The 15,374-nt window shown below is 40.9% G+C and overlaps 1 long non-coding RNA gene across 1 annotated transcript in view; it reads right to left on the bottom strand.

Moving 5' to 3' along the window:
* LOC140600766 (uncharacterized) overlaps positions 1-10,966 on the bottom strand; it is a 39,416-nt gene extending 28,450 nt beyond the window's left edge. Inside the window, exons 1-2 of the long non-coding RNA XR_012003936.1 lie at positions 10,608-10,966; positions 8,927-9,204 (exon numbers count right to left, since the gene is read on the bottom strand). This is a non-coding gene — a long non-coding RNA (uncharacterized lncRNA). The remainder of the gene's footprint in view (positions 1-8,926; positions 9,205-10,607) is intronic.
* Positions 10,967-15,374: the final 4,408 nt, after the last annotated feature.

Below are 15,374 nucleotides of genomic sequence, written 5' to 3'. Positions count from 1 at the left end.
AACAAATGTGGAAACTGAAGTACAGTTAGTTTAACATATTCCAAAAACTGGGTAACTCCTAAGCAAGAAAAATAATCGTAAAAGTTTTTAGAGCACTCTACTTTGAGAACAACAGTGGAGGAGGTCATTGGTCCCCTCTCCAAGGAAACTGGTGAAAATTATTTATTAACAATAATAACAATGTCTCTGGCAATGGTTCTAAAGGCATATATCAAATGAAGAAATATTTGTTAGAAAAATGTACTAAAACTTAGGAAGAACAGCAGGAGTCTGTGAATCAATACCCTGCCCCATCCCTCCACCTGCACAGCTCAGTGGGATTAAAAACTTCCCTCAGACCATTGCAACCAAGAACACAGGGCTGTTATCCCAAGAGGGGCAGGACACAAGCATTTCTCATCCTGCCTCCACCACTGACTGCTGAGACTACCTTCCAAGCAAGTGAAGCTAAGAGATACCAACTCTATTTTTCCTTCCAGCCCCCAATGTTGGACTTACACTCCTCCTCAGGTGTGGTGCCACTGAGAACCCTGGAGGCCTGATCAGGCTTACCCTGGCTCACAGAGTGATGACATGATGATGGAAGCAAGCCAAGAAGATCTATCTACACCAAGTGCTCAGCTTCCAGAGTGGATCACTGAAAGAGAATCTTGCCACTGCCTTCCACACACACAGCTCCAGAGCCCAGGCTTAGAGACCTCATCTTGAGGAAGATGGGGCACACAGCCATAGAACAAAGAACTCTAAATCTTTTCCCAAAAGAACTGAGAGAGTGTGGAAAATTCTAGTGTGAGTGCTCCCAAAAACAATGGAGGTGGTAATGAAAGACCATTAAGGGGAGACCAATAGATACATCACATAGAAGCTAAACCCCATAGGATGGCTAGTCTTGTGGAAAGAACAGGATAAGAGACAGCTCAGAGGATTACTCCTTGGGACTTTGGTAACTATCCCTTAAAAGGAGTCCACATCTAACTGAGTTGTTTTGTGGAGCATATGCCTCAGGACTTTGTTGAAAACAACAGAGCATTCAGCCAGAGATTAGTGAAGCTTAGTAGCTTGGTATGGCCAGGAAATGAGATAGTCAAAGAGAGCCCTGCCCACACCACTGTCCTCCTAGGGTGACTGTGGGCATACCCAAACCCATACTCCTGAGGACCACTATCAGATTCTTCACACTATAGGAGGGAAATAAATTTCCTTAAAATAATACAGCTAATGATTAAAAGAATAAGCAAGACAAAAAGACAAATAACAATAATAAGCTCTGGAAGAGAGGACCAGTACCCAGAGTTGGTATAAGATACTGTCTCAAACATCCAGTTTCCAACACAACTCATAAGATATGAAAGAGAAAAAGAAAAATATTTCCTATGCACCAGAAAATTGAAAATTAAGAAAAACAAACCACCTGTGAGGATGGCCAAATATATGATTTAAGAAAGATTTTAAAGTAGCCATCATAAATATGTTCAAAAAACTACAATAACACTAAACTAAAGATGTAATGGTAGGTAGAAAGACAACACCACATCATAAAGAGTATCAAATTATTTTTTGAAAGAACCAAATGAGAATTCTGGAATTGAATAATACAGAAACTATATTAAAAAAATAAAATCTTAGAGGGCTCTGTTGAGCCCTCTAAGAGTAGAGGATTTGAGCTGGCAGGAGAAAGCATTAGAAAAACTGAAGAAAGGATCATTTGATATCATGCAGTCCAAATAACAGAATGAAAAAGGAATGAAGAAAAACAAGCATCCTCAGAAAAATGTGGGACATTAAATGCACCAAACATGCAATGTATTTCCCAGAAGCGGAGGAGTGAAGGAGCAGAAAAATATTCAAAGAAATAATGACAGAAAACTTTCCAAATTTACTGAAAACATTCACTAACCACACAGCAAGCTACACACGCTCCAAGTAGAATAAATGCAATGAGACCCACAAGGCAAATCAGAGTAAAAATTCTGAAAGCCAAAAACAAGGAGAAATGTTCAAATGACCAAAGAAAAAATGACTTATCACTTACAAGTGAACCCAAATAAGATAACAGCCGATTTATCAGAGGCAGTGGAGGCTAGAATGCAGTAGGGCAACACCTTCCAAGTGTTCAACAATAAACATATCAATCAAGAATTCCATATCCAGTAAAACTACCTTATAAAAATGGAGGTGCAATAAAGACACTCTGAGATCACCAAAAACAGGAAATTTGTCCCTAACAGAGCTTCTTCCAAAAGAAATAATAATAGCAGTTCTTCAGGCAGAAAAAAAAAAAAAGGATCCCAGACATTAATTTGAACCCACCTGATAGAACAAAGAGTACTTAAAAAGGTAATGATATGATTATTTTAAAAAAGCATAAATGCATATTGCTTCTGCCTTCTTCTCTTACTGATATAAAAAGCAGTTATATAAAACATAGAATATAATGTACTGTTTGGCCTAAAACACAGAAATATATTTTCCAATAATGACACAAAGGATATGGATGGGAATAGAATTCTACTGGATTAAAGAAATGATCTCAGTTGGTAAGTCGGATCCACAGAACAAAGGAAGGGATCCAGGAAAAAAATCATGAGGTTAATATAACAAAAGCCGCAAGTGTACACCCACTCTCTTTTCCTTTCTCAGTTTATTAAAAAAAAAAAAAAGACTGCATAGAGTAAAACTTAGAGCAATGTAGTATTGAGTTTGTAATATCTTTAGATGGGACACATTTATAACAAAGGACGTCACTCCAAGAGGGGAAGTAGAATAGAAGCATACAGGTGTGATGTTTCTAGAGTTCTTGGAATTGGTGTCATATATATCTGAAGGTGTGTCTGAAAAGTTAATTTGTCTGCGGGAAGAACCTAGGGAAAAGACTCAAACATACAGTGAAAAAAATTACAGAAATTAAACTGCCGCATTTTAAAATATGCTCTTGATGCAAAAAAAAAAAAAAAAAAAGTAGAGGAGAAAGAGAAACAAGTCATGATGTGTGGAAAACCGAACGTAATCTTTCAGACATAAATACAGCTATGTCAATAATAACATTAAATATGAACAGATTAGACAGGCCAAGCCAAGGCAGAAATCTGCAGATACAATTTTTAAGAAAGCAAGATCCATACATACACTGTCTATGAAAGACACACGTTCAGTTCAAAGATACCAACAGGTTGGAAGCAAAAGGATCAAGAAAGATACATCAGGCAGACAGAAACCATGAAAAAGCTAGACTAGTTATACTATTATCAGACAGCATTTTTAAAACAAACCAAAAAATTGTTTTTAGAAATAAAGGTGAATATTGTATAATGATAGAAGGGCCAATACATCAGAGGTATATGACAGTTATAATCATACCATCTAACATCAGAGCACCAAAATGCATAGAGAACAAATGGACAGAAATGAAGGGATAAATAGACAATTCAAAGAAAACAGCTGGAGACGTCAGCTTCTCACTTTCACTAATGGATAGAACAATAGGAGAGAAGATCCACGAGGTCATAAAAAGCTTCATCAACCCTCTAATTTAGTTCCACCCAGCAGACGTCTGTAAATGATTCCACCGAATGTCAGCAGAGTACACAGACTCCCCCTGAGTGCACGGGGAGTCCCGTCCAGTATAGACCACATGCTAGTCCATAAAACAAAGCTTGGTCAGTTAAAAACACTAGAAATAATTCACATGACCCCTGCAGCAAAACCCAGTTAGCAGATTGTGAGCGCCCAGAACTGCTGAGTCCCGGTGAAGGTTGGTTTGTTTCCATGGGATGTGGAGTTTGTCCTGTTGACTAGTTATTCTAAGCCATTGTCTTTGAAGTTGGGGGTTGGGATACTGAGGGGAGGGAGTCATAAGCTGGAAGGCAGACTGAAAGCCACCCTGGTCTCTACCAGCAGCTGTCACCCAGGACTTCCCTTCCATCCACCTGGGCGCTCTGGAGGCTGTACCGAAGTCAGGTCAGTTCATATCTACAAAAAACTGGACGTGAAAAAGGCTTAAATTTACTCAAGAAAAATGAAACTAATGATTAGCAAAAGGCACATGCCTATGGTCAATGAAAACCGAAAAAACCTACTATGAGACTAAAACAAGATCTGGAGATTTTCTTTTTGAAGAACCACCATGCCACAAGGAACTTGAGAGATAGCCTGTCCAAAATTTCCTGGCCGGGTGAGGTCGCTTCCTCACAAATACTCTTTAAAAAAATAAAAATACATGTGTACACATATATGTAGTTTATTTTAAAACCATGATATTTCTTTTTTTATTACTTTTTTTACTATCTCCTTCTAAAGGTCACTATATATTTACACTTCGGTCTGGCTTCGGCTTCAGTTTAGCATAACGTGATATTTGGTCCTCGTGGAGCCCAAGTCACTGCGCACAAAACAGTGGAGCAGAAATGCCATGAATTGCATATTCAGGGAGAACAGGCAGCAGTACTAAGTAGAGAGTTTGGGGTTTCCTGCTAACCTAGAAATCTAATTTTTAGTCACTCCTCAGTTAGGAAGTCCCTTTCAAGCCCCGATGGGAAGGCACGAAATTTACCCCTTCTCATAGGAAGACCCCCGAGTCCCAAACGAAGAGCAGGTATTTGTGGAAGCAGACAAGTGGTTAAGCTGAGCTGGGAGAGAAAGTTGCTCACCAGAGGATAACGACTAAGCAGAGACGCATCTTGTGGGCTGGCATTTTGTCAGGAATTTCTATGTACAGAATCTACAGGGTGTTGCTGGATATACGTGTAATGCTGAAACGTATTCATGCGTAATTATTCTAACTAAAGGTGCCTGGTGAACTTAAACCCAAAGGGGATTTTGTTTGTTGTCATTTTTTTTATAAGGTTAAGTAAACTTCCTTCTAATTGCTTTCTACTATGCATGTGTGTGTTTTCATCTATACCAATAGACACAAAATACATCCATGAAGCAGAATTTTTTAAAGCGGAACACCCATCTTCACGCCCACCCCCCTGAGGCAGGTGGATCATTCTCTCCTGCTAAAAAGTCCCAGGATTGGACTCTATAGGAAGCTACTAGTTCCACCTATCTTCCAGTATTCTCTCTCTCTCTCTCTCTCTCTCTCTCTCTCTCGTTCTCTCTCTCTCTTTAATCAAATGCCAGAGAGCTTCTGGGGATAACGTTTAAAAATTGCAAGAAGGGCAAAGAATTTCCTGAGATGAAGAAGCTAGAGATCCTAATCCTTTCCTCTAAATTCAGGAATTATTAGAGCATTTCACATAAACTTCCTCAAATAAAGTCAGCAAACAATGAAGGACACCGGGGGTGAACTCACCCTAGGCTGAGCCTGCGTGGGCCCCTGGGGTCACCAGATTGGGTGGGGGAGCTGGTTCCAAACACGGCACAGGGCCAGTGACAAGGCCCACAGCCAGCCCTTCTTCACGCTGCTGTCCAGGGCGGCAAAGCCGAAGACAATGGGCTTCTGGGGGTAAGATCCAAGAGCAGCCCAGTGGGGGTTGAGACTGACTGTAGGAGGGACATGCTCCTCCCCAAGAAAACAAGAGCAGAAGGATGGGCACTGGACTCCATCTCCCAGCCTGCCCCAGGCACAGCTTCCTGCCCACCTGAGTCCCAGGTGGTGTGGCCCTGGGCTGCTGTCGCCCTTCCTGCAGGACAGGATGGGACACCTGCTGCTCAGCTTGCCTGAAGTGGAGAGTGAGACTGAAGCCAAGCCTCTGGCAGGAGGATCAGATTGCAGGGTTCTCAGCTGTCTTCTTGGCTTTCAATTTTCTCTTTGGGGCATTAGTACCCATGCCTGAATTTCTGCATTGAATGAGAACTTTTCCTTTTCCCAAGGAGGAGGGAAGTCAGAAGAAAGGTGGGCTCTATGTTTGCAGATTCCAGATGGAGTCATTTAATGCGAGGCTGAGAGAAGTTACCCTCTTTTGTACCCAAAACCACCGAATCGGAATATACAACAGGTGCCTGGAGCTTGTTATTCTGTAAGGTGAGTTCAGCTTCTCTTATCTAATCTTTTTATTGTGTTCCTAAATTTCAAATCCCACTATTCCGCAGTGAGAGACAGGTGCCTGGATTGTGTGGATCCTACATGGTTTGGGCTACAACCATCTGAGCTTCCTGGCTGTGAATTCACAGACTTCTTTCTTCCGTAGATGCGTCATGCTATACTCACATTAGAAACACTCCACAAAAACAATACCAAACCTCAAATGGACTGTTAACAAAACAAAAAATAAATGAAAAAAAAAATAATGCCAGGACAATGCTGCTTATTAAATAGGCCAATAAATGAGTGTTTTTTCTGAAGTCTGCATTTTAAGTATAAACAAACCTTCAAAATTCCCTTCTGAGATTCTTTCAACATATTAACACATCCTCTGTAAGCTTGAAGTTTTTTTTTTGAAAAATTAGCCCAGAGAATTAGCACATTGTGCCTCAAAAGAATACCGCAAATACTGCAAGATGCTTTCTCCTAGGCATGAAAAGTTATTCTTAAAGGGCTAAAATTTAAAACAGCAAAGGTAAGAGTGTGTTAAGCCCCCAAAGCATCATTGAATTCGATCATTCCTTTTCGTAAAGAGTTTACCTTACGTTCATGTCTGAGATCCATTTACAATGGAGAAGCACGAATTCTAAACTAAATAAAACCTGACGTTTCAAAAAGTAGCACTGTCATTTCTTAATTTATTATTATTATTTTTTTTAATTTTGAGGTTTACACACATCTTTTACAAATGAGATTAGGATGATTTTCAACATCTGGCTGAAAACTCATGCCGTGTGTGTAACAGGGAGAATGGAAAGCAGCACCCCCCCACGCCCCCACCCACTTCCCACCCTAACTAACAGGCTCTCTGGACAGATTTGAAGATTGATTCAAACTGATGGGCTTGCACTGAGTGTCCACCGGTACCAGGGACTGTGAGGGTAACTAAAATCTCCTTCCTGATGTCAAGTTGCTCATAACTATGAGGATGAGGCAAAATAGATGTAAAAATAAGGCATGAGGAAGTGGCCAAAATATAGGCAGTATGTGTCAGAAGCAGGAGCAAGAAAAATTCATTTGGGCAGAGGAGGGAGCGGTGGGGAGGAGTCGCTGGGAATAACAGAATAGCAAGAGTCAGGTGTAAAAAAAAAAAAAAAAATCCTCCAAATCAGTGTGAATTCCACCCTGTGTGCAGGTGAAAGAAGGTGAGCCATGTATAGAGAAGGAACCACCGGCTGAAGCACGAAGTGCAAGTGTGAAGACAAGAGTCCGAAGGCCAGCGGCCCCAGGAAACTGGAACTCATGATAATCTGTCATTTCTCAGTTTTCAAATTCCAGCAACCTGATTTTCACAGAAAAACCAACTGTAAAGACCCTGAGACTTTAAATGAATTAAATGTCTGGCTGAACCAGTCCACACGCTTCAGAAGTAATAGGACTGAATCTAAAACAGTGTTGTTTCCCTGTCCTGGGCTGCAAAAAGAGAGAAATAAGGAATCATGAGCATTTATTAAGAATATTAATGTAGGAGCCAGAAATAAATTTGCCAGTTGATTTCATTTTCCTGAACCTCATCATAATTGAGAATTGCACAAAGTTTCTGTTTATAGACTGTGCCTATTTGGTAGATTGGCTGTTGGTTAATTCTCTGTGGGAAAAAACATCATAATAATTCTCTGTGGAGATTTAGTTCCTCCCTTGGGAAGATGGCGGCCACCTTGACCTGAGGTCTGGAGGCCAAAAGAGCCTCTTCAGTGAGGCAGAGATGCATGGACTCTCATACATGGAGGAACATGGGTGGGATGATTTTCTCTGCCATTCCAACTCCCCCTGCCCCTTTTCAGGCCATAAGTCAACTTTAATGGGGCTTTTTTTTTTAATTTTATTTATTTATGATAGTCACAGAGAGAGAGAGAGAGGCAGAGACACAGGCAGAGGGAGAAGCAGGCTCCATGCACCGGGAGCCCGACGTGGGATTCGATCCCAGGTCTCCAGGATCGCGCCCTGGGCCAAAGGCAGATGCTCAACCACTGAGCCACCCAGGGATCCCCGGGGCATTTTTTTTAAACTGGGATTTTGGTGCCGTCACTGATATATTTATACCTTCTGTATTTTGACTGGATCTCTCTTATAATTTATGACAAAACAACATTCCCAAGGTTCTTACATTGAAGATGCAGTTTGTTATACTTTCACATATACTGAAAGTGAAAAAAAAATGATTTTGTTTCATCAATTACCTACTGCAAATATTTATAAACTTCTAGAGTGTAGACATCGGAACCACCTGCAGGGCTTAATTAAAAAGTTTCTCCTTCCCTCCTACCACCCTCCTTTGCTGGGGAGGATTCCCATCAGATTTTTAAGGCTCCCAGGTGATTCTGATGATCAACAAAGCATGGGAAATACCAAATTAGAGTTCCCTAACCATAGAAGCATACCATTTAAATGCATTAGCATAATTACTTTAAGGATAATTCACGCTTTCATAATCATTAAATACAAGGATGACACCAGGTATATGTTATCCTGAAGAGTACCCGTCCTAGGGAAGACTGGGGTGTGTGAGACATGGGCCACACTCACTAAATGTAAACAAGACAAGTCTAAATCCTGGAAAGCAAGGCTTCGGTCCTTGCTTCTCCCAAAATGGACCTCAGGCCAGCAGCTCCTGCATCAACTGGGAGCTTGTTAGAAAGCCAGACCCACCCAGGTCTACGAATCAGAATCTGCAGAGTGGCAAATGACCAGAGGATTCCTACAGGTAGGGGATTTTAGGAAGCTTAGTCCTTTTTTCTCCATCTTGATGCCAATAAAAGCAACCAAGACAATCTTTAACATGGCGACTCCATGTTCCCATGCTACAATAACTGCATTACACCCAAACATCCCTGTTTTGAAACCAATAGCTATTTCTGTCTTATACTATTTATGTTAAAGAAGAGAAGGCTTTGTTCTCACTTGAATTGGGGAGCCAGTGAATACTTCCTTCCACAAATTTGAAAATGAGGTTCAGTGTGTTGCCCATTAGTATCCACACTTGTGGTCAAGCATCACGTTGGGTGCATATGCTGGCAGGGGACGGACTTCTGGCTCTAACGCCTATGTGTGTATGAGCCAGCTCCTTCAAAGTCCTCTTGCACCCAGGCTTTGCTGGTGTTGAAAGCATGACAGGTTGCCTCTGATGAGCCTTCATTATCAGCACCATCTTCACTAATTTGAAGTCTCTTTCACTTCACCTGGGATGAAAAATTGTTTCACAATTTTTTTACAGATAAAAGAATAAAGCTAATAACATATTACCATGTCTCTAATATTAGGCCATTAATGACTTTTTTTAATTTAGAGAGACAAGAAAGAAAGAAGCATTTCATTTACAACCAAATTTTTCCAGTCTTATGATTTCTAATATTTATGATACTTTAAAAGTAAAAATTTACCATGATAGAATTTTATTGTCTTGAGTCATAAAATCCAAGGTCAGATGATGTATTTGGCCCCATAAAGCAGAATGTTTGATGTGTCAATGCAAATGCAGGTACATCTGTGAGAGTGCACAGTTTAGGTGGCATAGAGCAATGGATGTCACAGAAGCACCATAAGACATTGATCTTTATAGTTTTCTCCTACTAAATTTTTGTTAGAAGATTATTAATTCAGAGAAGAGGTCTTCCTTTTGTTTTTAAAGACTTTCATAATATTATCTGCTGTGTGGCCCTAGCATACTCGTCTCCACGTTAGATAATAAAGAACCCAAGAGATGCTCAAAACTGTCATTCATTTTAAAATATCATCACCTTATCATACCTACTTACGCTCATCAATGAGCTATAATTTACAGAGTATATTTACATATATCACCATATTTAAGCCTCCTAATATCCTCTGGGTCATTATTTCATTTTAATTTACAGATAAGGACATTGAAATAATCTTAATATTTCATGTGCACATATTGATTTGGAGGTCACTTTTCCTTGAATTACTGCTCTCGGGTCACTGAGGATTCAAAATCACCTCCAGTTCCAACACTGACTTGGGAGCACCCATTAAGCAAGTACTTGGGTGAAGAGGCACAGCAGAAGCCTAACTACCCAGTGAGCTTACAGTTTACTTATGAAAAATAATTTTTAATTAAAACATTTACATAGCAAAATGCAGCACGTACAGAAACACAATGAGTAATTCAGATAAGGAAGACTGCAAAAGGAAAAGAACTCTGAGATTGGAAATGGAGCTCTGACCTTCACCGCACTACTTATGGGTGTGGATGGGCCCTGCAGGTACTGACATGCCCCAGCAGGGGCAGGGGTTGGCCCAGAACATCACAACACAATCCCCCACACAAGTCTAAAATCCAGTGCTTGGGGTGAGCAACCTCCATGTTATGAGTGAGGATTGAGCTGGCTCCTACGATGATGAGGAGGACTTGGCACTGAAGTGAGCCAGGAGGAGAAGACACTTAGGAAGCATGTTGTGACTCTCCATGCAACAGAAATCTCAGCTCCGACCTCCTCTCAAGCATCCCACATCCCTGAGTTACAGCAACCCTCTCCAGCTCTCAGAGCCTAAAGTAGGGTCACTCCAGATACTAAGTGCTCTTGCTTCAAAACGCATGTACATCCTGCATGAATTTGCTCACCTCTGTTTGCCAGTGTGACAAGACTCAACACGTGCTGCCCAGGGCCCTGGAGGCCCATCTGAAAGCAGAACCAACCTGTTCCAGGATAGAGACAGTTTTGCTGTCCTGTTTCTGTTGCTGTTGTTGAATTCAGCTTTGCAATCCTCTCTGGATCAAATTCAGGGCCTCGTGCCTTGGAGATGTAAATAAATGATTGCTGGGCCTGAATCCTTTGCTAAGTGGAAGAAGGGCGAGGCAACACCCACTTTTCTTTTTTCTTCTTCAGGGCTGGGAGCAGAAGAGGCATCCCATAATAGGCAAGGGGGGATTATAGGTTGCTCCCTAGACTTGGGTTAAAAAGTGACCACCTGAAGGTCAAGTCTGCCCAAACCAGTAGGGGTTTGACCTGCACAGGGCAGGGCTCTGTACTTAGCAACAGGCCCCACCCATCCCTATTACACCTTGCTACTGAACCATATTTAGGTTACCAGCTTACCAGTTCTGCCCTGAAATCAGTTGAATTTGTAACCCCGGGTCCAGAAAGCAGTCAGATCCAAGAAGAGATTAGACCTAACAGCTGTCTGCTAACAGTTTGGATTGACAAGCAATGTCATCATTTGGGGGCTTTTAAAACACATTTAGTTAAGTCAATACACTGTGACTTCAAAAATAAATATCAGGTGGTTTCTCAGTGAGTCTCGCTATATGTAACTGCAAAGATATGAAAGTCTGGTTAGTAGACAGAGGATAAGAAATGGTTCAAGCCTCTGTATGGATTCTGGATAACATTCATGAAAATATACCATGTATACCTTCTCTACATGTTCTTTGATTTTAGGCCCTCTCTTTCTCTTGGGGTAAGACAAATCCTTAAAATAAGCTTTTGCAGAGATGTGATAACTGTCCTCCAGATTAATTGTATAGAAATATAGTTATATAGAAATGTGTATAATGCAGACTCCTTTTAACCTCTCTTTATAAAGATCCAACCCTAATATTGTGACCCTAGGGAATTTCTTGAATTTCTTTGAGTGTCCGTGCCTTCATCTGTCAACTAGGGAACCATACCTACCTAAGTGGGTTATTTTAAGAATTCAAGAACTAATGGCTATTTATTTTTTTAAAAAGATTGTATGTATGTATGTATGTATGTATGTATTATTTATTTATTTATTTATTTATTTATTTATTTATTTATTTATGAGAAAGATAAGTATGAGTGAGGGGATGGGTAGAGGGAGAGAGTCATCAAGCAGACTCCCCTGCTGAGCATGGCGCCTGACACAGGGCTCCATCTCACGACCCTGAGATCATGACCTGAGCTGAAGTCAGAGATGTAACCCCCTGAGCCACCCAGGCATCCCAAGACCTAAGGGTTATTGAGTGTTATCACTATGTGTCAGCCCCAGGGTGAGTGCTATACACATACTGGTTCATTTATATTCACACTAGCCCAAGAAAGGACGTACTATTAGCACTACCTGAGTTTATAGATGTGGAGACTCAGGTGAAGGGCACATAGGCAAGCTGCTCAGGCCTCGCCTAGTGAGTGGGAAAGCCAGGGCTCTGCAGGAGGTAGTCTGAGCCCAAGGTGCACGCCCTCAACCCCTTACCCTCTGCCCCCACCTAACGTGCTCAACAGCACTTATGCCCCTTCTCTACAAACTCATTCTTCCGTTTTTATCTGCTACTTCATGAGAAATTGGGTGCGAGATTCTGCAGTTCTAGAACAATATAGAAATATTGTATGTGATTTTTTTTCACAAATCCAAGGTATCCAAAAATACTGCAGAATCAATCCTTAATTATATTTCAAAGGTTGGGCCTAGCTACAGTTACTTCTATATCTTCCTACAAAAGATTAGAATTTCACAAATGACATCATCGACGGGTCAAGATACGTGGGTCAAGAGAATTAATTCATATACCTTATTAGTAGACTGCCTCATTTATTCAGTATTTTCAAATACAGAAATACTCTGAAATATAAATTTACAAATAACAGATGTCTCTTTAAATGGCCAAATTTATTCTCACAATTCAAACATTGTCTGCGGAAAACTTTGTAACATGGATATGCTCCTTCTGTAAATTAGACTATCATTGCTCACAGTTTCAGCCTTCTCACGATTGATGAAGGTAATTCTGTATGTTGAACTATACAATAACACAGCATTGTTCCAAAGCTCTCTAAGATGTACACAACCACTTTCCCTTTAAATGGACTCGCATCTTTGCAACCTTTTGCCATATGCTTAGGAGAGTTTGCATCTTCTCTCTTAAAAATCACATTATAGACTATCTATCCTAGTTTTGCTAACGCACTTGCTTCTACCCTCCATCTCTTCTTATGATAGCTAAACTGAGAACGTAATGAACAACTTAGTTAGAATCTAGCATTTAATGTAAGGGTAAATAGGTAAAGCATTGGCCTGATAGATTCCTTTATGGGTAAGGTTTATAAGCACTAACGTGGATTCAGATAGCTCATGTCCTCACAAGATAATTCAGCTTGTCTCAAGGTTCTCCTGAGTGTTCCAGACAGTTAAGACAGCCACATGAGTGACTGCCAGATGAAAGAGGATTTGCTGTATTTGTCTTTGACTACTAATGTCCTCAAAAGTGGATAATCGTTTTTGCAGCAGCGCCATTTACTTGTCTATACAAGCTAAATGCTCGATTGTAATTATCCTTCAAAACAAGCGGCTACATCTGATGACTGGTCCAGACAAGTGACATTGACGAGGTATAATTCTCATTCCTCTGATGCACCTGTCAGTGACAATCATCTTTCTGAGAATGATGGATAATGTGAACAGTGGACTCCAAAAGGTCTCCGGAGCTTTCTGCCATCCTGATCCCTTAACTAAAAGCTCTTAGTAATAGGAAGCTCTGTGCTTGGAGAGAGCATTGGCTCAGTGTTAGAAACACACTACAAATGGCTGGGCTCCAACAGGTGATTTTAGTGAGTTATAATGAAAAGTCACCAGAGTCTGAGTGTCTGTGGACGTCATTTAGATGACAAGATGACAACCCGTGAACTGAGGAGCTCATTGCAACTTTAGGAAGGGATTCAATAAAAGCCTTTATCAAATTAAAAGGATTACAGAGGATCCAATGAGTTCCCAGAAGCATGCTAGACACATTAATCATGGTGACCACCAAGGTCTGCCCCCTGCACCACAGAGCTCTTGGAATATAGTCACCATTGTTCTTTAGGTGCCGAATCCCTGGGGCAGTTTTAAAAATTAGACCGCATTTTCACTACCACGTCACTGAAAGTGAACTTGAGGCTATTGAGGCTTCACCAAAGAATATTCCCTTGTAACACTTTTTAGAGGATACATGAGAATCTGCTCTGCAGAATTGTTGTTAGAAAACCTGATCTTTTCTATCACTTGTCAAAACAGTACCTATCATATGCTACCTGGTTACCTTCTCTGTCCTCCGGGAAGGACGGAGGGCAGCACTTTGGACATTTTTCCTGGCAATGAAATTTTCATGGGCAGGCTATTTGTCATCTCTAGAATTTCATCCTTCATTCCACCTATTTTTCTTTTCAGCTTTTCAAAGAGGTAAGACCAGAATCTTAAAAGAGGTCAGAGATAGAAGAGATTATGAATCTGTGGTTTGGTTTCAGGCAGGTGGAAGTCCTTGAAGAGGGTGAGCCAAGGACCATGAGTCCTTCATAATAAGACACCTACAACAGAGGCTGGAGATCCTGCCAGCTGTGCTGTGGACACATGTAGTCTATTGTTCAATGATCAAGAATACAGGAATAAAATCAGTATCGGTTTGAAATGCTTACATACATGGCATAGTTTCTGAAAGGCAGGTGACTGTAAAGGTATTTCTATAAGAGAAGCATGAAACAAGGACTGTGGTCAATGTGTGTCTCAGCATAAAGTTACATGCTGGCTAAGTGTGTTGCTCTGCTGGTGCTGAATGAATTTTAATTATATTTGAGATAGAGTTTATTTACTCATTTTTCCATTCAGCGTTCATGGAGCATCTAATGGGTTCCAAGCACATGGTAGACACTGAAGAAGAGCAAATAAGCCTTTTCTCCACTCCTAAGAAATTCACAGTCCAAATGGTGACAGATACAGAGACTCTCTTTTCTATTTATAACTCAGAAAATGTTTCACGAGGCCTAAAATAATAGAGAGGAAGGCACTAACTCTGCCTTGTGAGGGTCCACAGAAGGCTTTGCACACTGAGTTGTCAAATAAGACCTGGTACCATCAGGGTCAAAGGATGTCATGTATTTACTGGGTGTGTGGACAAAAGTAACAGGTTTTCTATCCAGAAAAGTAGGCAGTGACCAGATTGTGGACAAGTTTACTGAATAACAAAGTGTGACATTTCATCTATCCTGATGTCTCAGAGTATGGCGAGGAAGCATTCATGTTTCGATTGTCAGCATAGGTGTGGTGGCAGAAAAAAGCCTGGATGGGGAAGGATGGGGCTCGGATGGTCCCAATCGCCACTGATGATGATGAAGATGTCATTGAGACATTGCCATTGGAACAAAGAAGAAGCCAAGGAAGTTTAGGTGAAAAGTTATGCACTTGATGACCAAGTAGACATGGAGGAGAGGGAGGGGGAACTCCTAGGAAGTCTGATGGGCTTTGGCGTGAATGACCTCAGAATAGAGGGAAGTGAAGGGGTGCAAACAACCCATAATTGATTGGGTGCTCACAGTGTCCAGTGTTATACTAACTCCTTTCCTTGGATTATCTTATCTCATCCATACAATATGGAAGGAGACACTGTTAATATTTGCAT

The sequence above is a fragment of the Canis lupus genome, chromosome 12 (assembly GCF_048164855.1).
Source record: "Canis lupus baileyi chromosome 12, mCanLup2.hap1, whole genome shotgun sequence".
Lineage (NCBI taxonomy): Eukaryota > Metazoa > Chordata > Mammalia > Carnivora > Canidae > Canis > Canis lupus.
This window is presented reverse-complemented; position numbering and strand designations above follow the sequence as displayed.